We start from the raw sequence: 8,323 nt of genomic DNA on the forward strand, positions 1-8,323 counted from the left end.
CAACATATAGAATAACACCCAGTGCTCATCCCGTCAAGTGCCCACCTCAGTGCCCATCACCCAGTCACCCCCACCCCCCGCCCACCTCCCCTTCTACCACCCTAGTTTGTTCCCCAGAAAAAGCAGTCTTTCATGTTCTGTCTCCCTTTCTGATATTTCCCACTTGTTTTTTCTCCTTTCCCCTTTATTCCCTTTCACTATTATTTATATTCCCCAAATGAATGAGAACATATAATGTTTGTCCTTCTCTAATACAACTAGTTACTCTGTGACTGTTCTTTGGATAATTCATTTCACTTACACTTAAAATAATTATTGATGGTTACAGATTTACTATTATCATTTTGTTAATTATCTTCTGGAGTTTTTGTAATTCCTTTGCTCTTTTCTTCTCTTGTTCTTTTTCTTTGTTATTTGATTATCTTTCTCTAAAGATATGCTCAAATTTCTTTCTCTTTTGCTTCTCTAAGTTTCTGTTTTTTAGGTACAGTGAAGTTTACATAAAATATAGTTATAAAAGCTTTTTTTAAAGTACCAATAACAACTTAAATTTGAATGCATTGTAAAGTTCTACATTTTTACTCCCCCCATTACGTTTTATATTTTTGATGCCATACTTTACATCTTTTTTTTTTTTTTTTTTTTTTTTTTACATCTTTTTGTAAAAAGCTTTTGTATCCATCAACAAATTATTATAGTTATTTTTATTACTTTTGTCATTCAATCTTCATACTAGGTTAATAAGTGATTAACTCACCACCATTAGAGTTTTAGATTATTCTGAATTTAATTATATATTAATTTTACAAATCAGATTTATATATTCAAATATTCCTATATTTAATTAATGTCCTTTCTTTTTTTAAGATTTTATTTATTTATTCATGAGAGACACACACAGAGAGAGAGGAAGAAACATAGGCAGAGGAAGAAGCAGGCTCCATGCAAGGAGCCCAGTGTGGGACTTGATCTTGGGACTCCAGGATCACACCCTGAGCCAAAGGCAGATGATTAACCACTGAGCCACCCAGGCATCCCAAATTAATGTCCTTTCAATATTTCAATTTAGTGTGTGTGTGTGTGTGTGTGTGTGTGTGTGTGTGTTAGAAACAACATGATATTTATTCTCTTAACAAATATTTAAACGTGTGATACAGTATTGTTATATAGGCACTATGTTGTAAAGCAGATCTCTAGAATTTATTCTTGCATAACATTTGTTACATAGCATCTTCCAATATGTACAGCCCCCGGACCTTAACAACCACCATTATATTCTATGTTTCTATGAGTTTATTTTACATACCTCTTATAAGTGGATTCCCATTTATAATAGCCATGTTGGGCTTCTCATGTTTCTAAATCAACAGGCAAATAAAGGATTTGTAGTGTTGGCTGAGGAGATTGATCCTGAATACCAAGGGGATATTGGATTGCTACTCTGCAATTGAGATAAGGAAGTGTGTCAGGAATACAGGAGGTCTCCCAGGGCATCTCTTAGTATTAACATGCCTTGTGGTCAAGGTCAACCACAAACTAAAACAACTCAATTTAGGCAGGACTACTAATGGCTAAAATCCCTAAAGGATAAGTTTAGGTTACCCCAGTAGGTAAAGCACCAAAATGAGATTCTTATTGAAAATGAATTAAATACAGAATGCATAGCAGAAGAAGGTAATTAAAATACCCACTATAATCACATCACTTACAGAATTGAGTACTGAAATTATTATATTCACTCCTTATTTTGATATGATGTATGTGTATATTCATTGTCTTTCCTTGTTTATGTTTTAACATAAAATGTATTGCTTTTATATTACAGCACTTAAATATTGTTAACTTTAGATCATAGTATGTAAGTTATAGGATATCAAAGGAAAGAGTAAATGCCATTCAAGGACTTTACCTCCTCTTCTGGGGAAGGGGCTAGGGCATTTTCTTTTGTATGCAGTATAATTGTATCATGTTGGGTGGAATTATGACTTTATTATTGTCTTTATTTGGAGATGAAGTATGATTTAAGGAGTTGTGTATTAATGTGATATTGACAAGGATGGACTTCTGATGGCTAATTTTATGTGTTAAGTTGACTGTCCACAGGATGCCCAGATTAAACTATCTCTGGATATGTCTGTGATGTTTCTGGGTAAGATTATCATTTGAATTTATGGACTCAGTAATGTAGATTGGCCTAAGATGGATGGGCATTAATCAGTCCATTGAGGGCCTGAACACAACAAAAGACTGAGGAAGGAGGATTTATTTTTTCCCACCTATTTGAGTTGGGACATCTCATCTCATCTTCTCCTGCCCTCAGACTAGGATTATGCCATTGCATCCATTGGTTCTCAGGTCTTTAGACATGTACTGAAATACTCAAACAATGTTTCTATGTTTCCAAATTGTAGACGGCAAAAGATGGGACTTCTCAGCTTTTATAATGGTGTAAGCCAATTCCTCATAATAACTCTCTCTCCATCTCTCAATATAGATGGCTAGATATAGATAAAGATTATATGGGTATAAATACAGGTATGTATAGACATAGGTATATAGCTATAGATAGATGATGATAGAGATAGAGATGATAGAGATAGAGATAGATAATACTTCTGTTTCTCTGGATAATCTTGTTAATACAGATTTTGCTACTATAACTGCTTCTAGAGAAATAGAATCTTAAAAAACCAATTTTATGAATTGTCTCTGGAGTTTCTAGAATTAGCTCTTTAATTTTATTAGATTAAAAGTCATTAATGCTATTTTCAGTAGTAAAGAGAACACTGAGAGTCCATATGGCATGATGCGACAATAAAGACAAAATATCACCATTTAATATTCCTAATAAAATATTTAAAAGAGTCAAGGACCTGAGTGACCATGTATACAATATCTCCAACATTTTTGTCAAACTAAGGAGTATAATGAGATTGACTTCTTGTTCCAAATATCCCTGAACAAAGTGGGGAAAGAAAGGATGACTTCAGGGATTTGAATTTACACCTCAAAGATGACATGAATAATCTGAAAACTTCTATGGTTGACCTAAAAGAGACTCTCATCTCCAGTAGTGTCAGAGCTGAGATTTCTGAAAACCAAACCCACAACATTATTTTGTCAGAGGCTGAAATGCAATGCAAATTAAATCATCTGCCTTGCAGGTTGTATACTTTTAATGTAAAGTAATAACTTGGGAAGGAATGGTATCATAAAAGTTGGGATAATGACATAAGATTACTCTGATGAAGCTGGAGACACTGAACTCTTAAATTTTTAATTTTATTTTTTTAAAAATTTTTATTTATTTATGAAAGACACAATGAGAGACAGAGGCAGAGACATAGGCTGAGGGAGAAGCAGGCTCCCTGCAAGGAGCCTGATGTGAGACTCGATCTCAGATCCAGGGATCACGCTCTGGACCAAAGGCAGATGCTCAACCGCTGAGCCACCCAGGTGTCCCAAATTTTTAGAGTTATAAGTAAAAGTAGTCTTCCCATTTCTATCTGAGATTAACCCTGCATTGCCTGAAGAAACTGTAAAGGCTTCCACGGAGGCAAAATTTCCTCCATATCCATTCCCATCATCATTTGCCCCTACACCTATAACTAGAAAGCCCCCGAAGATGAGAAGTTGATTCCCCTTGAAGGATCCCAATGCACTACCAAAAATATATACTGTCAACCTTTATCCAACTTATCCTTAAAGAGACATATAGCCTTTTACCAGAGAAACTGCATTAGGGAAAATGAAATTATCAGAATTTCAGGGACTACTTAACACTGACTCTGAATTGACACTAACTTCAGAAGACCAAAAATATCACTGTGGTGTACCAAAGTAGGGGTATAAGGAGAACAGGGTGCTCAGTCCTTCTTTTTGAAAACAATAACCCTTGAGTCTGACTTTTACCTCTTCTCCAAAGGAAGTTTAGTTTAATCAGCAATTATACAGTTCTAGAAAGAATAATCATAAGATATCGTTTGTTAATTTTGGTGCTTCGCTGTTTTTCTTCTTAAATTGTTTGGCTTTTGTTGTTTCCAATTTTTATTTTATGGCTTTTTAAAGAAATATATGTTTAATATCCACATTTTAAAAGGACTACCTTTTTAAAAAAAGATTATATTTATTTATTAATGAGAGACACAAAGAGGTAGAGACATAGGCAGAGAGGGAAGCCAAAGGCAGACACTCAACCTCTGAGTCACCCAGGTGCCCCATAAAAAAGACTACTGTTTACTCATTTTCCTCATCTACAGGAATATAAGGTTATGTTATCTCATTATTAAAGACTTTTGCAGTTCTAAAATGCTATGATAATTATAATTTGATAGATACATTTTCATTTACTATTCAGCATATTATATTATTTCTATAAATCATACAACCTTTCAGCAAATTAAATTCACAGAAATAAAATGTGTGGTAAAAATACACAGTTGACTGGATTTTTCAATTTTCACTTTTCAATAGCTTGTTGTATTTATATCGTGCTGACACACTAAAAAGAAAGATCAGTAAAAGTAATTATGTCATATGAAAAAGAACTAGTTACAGATATCATATATATGTACATATATGTATATAAACAATTATATAATAGATAAAACTATATATAGTATTATTTATATATAATTACTATATATGTATAATATCTCAGTCTTTTATTCAACTTTATAATTTTTTTTTTTGGTTATATATCTTATCTCCTTTTTTTATTTTTATTTTTATTTTTATTTTTTTTAATTAATTTTTATTGGTGTTCAATTTACCAACATACAGAAAAACACCCAGTGCTCATCCCGTCAAGTGTCCACCTCAGTGCCCGTCACCCATTCCCCTCCAACACCCGCCCTCCTCCCCTTCCACCACCCCTAGTTCGTTTCCCCGAGTTAGGAGTCTTTATTTTTAATGTAAAAGTAATATGTGCTAATAAAAGACCAATTTGAAATTACAGATAAGCAAAAAGAAACCTAGGAAAACCTTATTTTAATTCCAACATCAAGGGATAACAGTTATTATTTTACAGGGTCTTTTCTTTTATCCTTCTCTTTCCTTTACTTCTCATACCTGGCACATTATACATGTAGTTCTGTTTTCTGATTAATCATCTCAATATTATATTAATGGTGTTTTTAATGTGAAGAAAATAAGATGTTATTCTGTCTCTTTTATAAAAGTACTTTTATTAATGTACTATTTAACATATTTTTGAATATTTTAGGTAGTCCCAACTTTGATTTTTAGTTAATCCCAATATAGATAAAATGTATATTTTGAGAGAGCTAAAAAAATTATGATGTGTCTTTCCCGTCTTTATTTTATTTTTTAAAAAAGATTTTATTTATTTATTCATGAAAGACAGAGAGAGAAGCGTGGAGACACAGACAGAGAAAGAAGCAGGCTCCATGCAGGGAGCCTGATGTAGGACTCAACTCTGAGTCCCCAGGATCACACCCTGGGCCAAAGGCAGTGCTAAACTGCTGAGCTACCTGGGCTTCCCTGTATCCCCTGGCTTTAAACCACCACTTTAGTCTACAAAGAACCTATTTAAGTAGACAATATTATATATATATATATATATATATATATATATATATATGTGTGTGTGTGTGTGTGTGTGTATATATCATACTTGATTGAATATAAATAGAAAATAACTCTTCTCTATTCCAATTTGTCATGCTCTATTTATCACATACTAAATAATTATCTTCTTTATTCTTCTATAATTGCTATTTTGTTCTATTAATCTGTATGCTCATGCTTACACTGGTATACCACAATCTTTATATAGCTTCATGTCCACTGATTTTACATTGTTTCTTTTTTTAAAGTCTATTTTTAAAGATTTTATTTATTTATTCACGAGAGACACACAGAGGCAGAGACATAGGCAAAGGGAGAAGCAGGACTCAATCCCAGGACTCCAGAATCAGGAACTGAGCCAAAGACAGGCACTCAACCACTGAGCCACCCAGGCATCCCTACATTGCATTTTATATCAATGTTGGTGTATATATTGCAGCAAGAAAAATCAGCCATGAAAAACAGTTCACACATATGATATATGAGAATTAAGATCAGTAATGTCCTGACAGTTGTGCTGATAGCTAGAAAATCCATTTGTTTTAATTCATTTTGATATGACATTTTTACTGATATTCCTCATACAGGTGTGTGACTTGGGCTGCTGCTTACAATTAAGAATGACAAGCAAAAAGAGTCTCCCTAGATGTAGAAATGCAGGCCTCTGAAGAGAACTCTGATGGTGAATTGAAACCCCATAAGTCAAGAACATGATATTTTACTCACTAGTCATTCCAAGGGTTATTTGAGGAAGTAGAAAACTTTACATGTTTTATATAAGTGATTTTCCTGTTTTTGGAACACAATAAATCCTAAGTATACTTTAGTTCAAAAGTGTGGCATCAAAGACATTCAGAAATATTGAACAAGAGGCATTATTTTCAACCATACCACTGTATCATTAATAATAGAACACCAGGATAAGGATAATAAAAACAGAGAATAATATAATTCTATTACTCTACTAAACCAAAAGATACAGTGATTAAATAATTGAAAATTTGGGGTTTCTTGAACATGAATAAAGCAAAGACCTAATAAAATATGAACTTAACATCTTTATCCATAAGGGCAAATCTGAACTACAATATAACTTCACTTTTTTCCACTAAAAAATTAGTTCTTTTTTTTTTAATTTTTTTTTATTATTATTTATTTATGATAGTCATACAGAGAGAGAGACAGAGAGAGGCAGAGACACAGGCAGAGGGAGAAGCAGGCTCCATGCACCGGGAGCCTGACATGGGATTCGATCCCAGGTCTCCAGGATCGCGCCCTGGGCCAAAGGCAGGCGCCAAACCGCTGCGCCACCCAGGGATCCCCTAAAAAATTAGTTCTTAAACCTAATTACAACTTATAAATGTGACTTAAAAATGCATTTTTGGTTCCTTAGATCCCAGGAAAAATGTGTTCAATGACAAAAGAGAGAGCAAAGGAGAGAATAATAAAGACAAAATCAGAGAAGTTACATTTTTCCTTGAAAATTGGAGAAACATGGTTAATAAACTTTACTGGACTAGATGATTGTGTATACACTTTTATGTTGATTGTCTTAAATATAAAATGGCCTATTGCAAACAATTTTATGTTTAAGTCTCTATCTCCTATTCTTCTCTTAGTCCTGCAGAATTTCTTAGTTCTTACACTCCTTGGGGATTTAGTCATAATAAAATTCATTCAAAAAGAGTAAATTCATCAAGGGTATTATTAGACAATGTATAAGAAAGATATAATGCAGATCAAGTACATAAATCATGCATATGCTTTTTAAGAAAAACAGAAACATTAATATTCTAATAAATAATTCAATGTAACTAACCATATATGAGATCATAAAGTCACACATTGATATTTCTCATTATACATCACAAAATTCAAAAAAATATTTTTTTTGAAATTTTGGCTTTGGACTCTTGCCTGAGGAACTTCAGTTCATAAGTAACCCATCTTTGTCATAAGGCAGTTGTTTTGCATTTATCTTAGTCTATTGATAGTGATGCTATAGGTTAGGAATATCTGAGGCACTCATCTATGGGATCCCCCACAGATCCCATCTGTGGGATTCCCAACCAGTGTTATTTCTGTGGCTGAAAAAGTCTTCGTGGTTCCTAGTATGATAATAAGACAAACATCAGGAAAAAAGTCAAAGAGTTTTGGACAAAAAAAAGATCTATTACTCACAGATACTAGAGAATACATGGCACACTCAAAGGCCACATGGCAAGGTCCCTGCGAGAGGGAGAGAGAGAGAGAGAACAATGAATAGACCTGCAGGTCTGCCTTTATAGGGGTCCAAGGGAGGGTGCCTAGGGCTTCACAGGTTCATTCTTTATTGGTGAGCTTAAAACTTAAGAGTGAAAATTAGGGCACGGGTTGAGAAAAACAATGTGCTTCTATGTTGAATGTTTGAACGCATCATAATCTAAACTCGTTATAATTTGTCATAGTCATGTCTGCACTGGCCACTAGATTGTGAGTGCATTGGGAAGTGGACCACAACAGATTCATCTTTTCTTTCTGCAAACAAATGTAGATTGTTATATACAGAAGGGAATTAATTACTGTCAAGTAAACTATAAAATTTATAATAAAATCAATTCTCATTATGATATGACAGACTATGCTATATGATAAAATAAAACAATCTTCTACCTAACCCAAGTGTCATTATTACAAAAGAAATCAGTTTTTCTAAAGACTGGGGATTGTAACTTCTCAGGTAAGTTTGTAGGCA

The sequence above is a fragment of the Vulpes vulpes genome, chromosome X, assembly GCF_048418805.1.
Source record: "Vulpes vulpes isolate BD-2025 chromosome X, VulVul3, whole genome shotgun sequence".
NCBI classification, from domain to species: Eukaryota; Metazoa; Chordata; class Mammalia; order Carnivora; family Canidae; genus Vulpes; species Vulpes vulpes.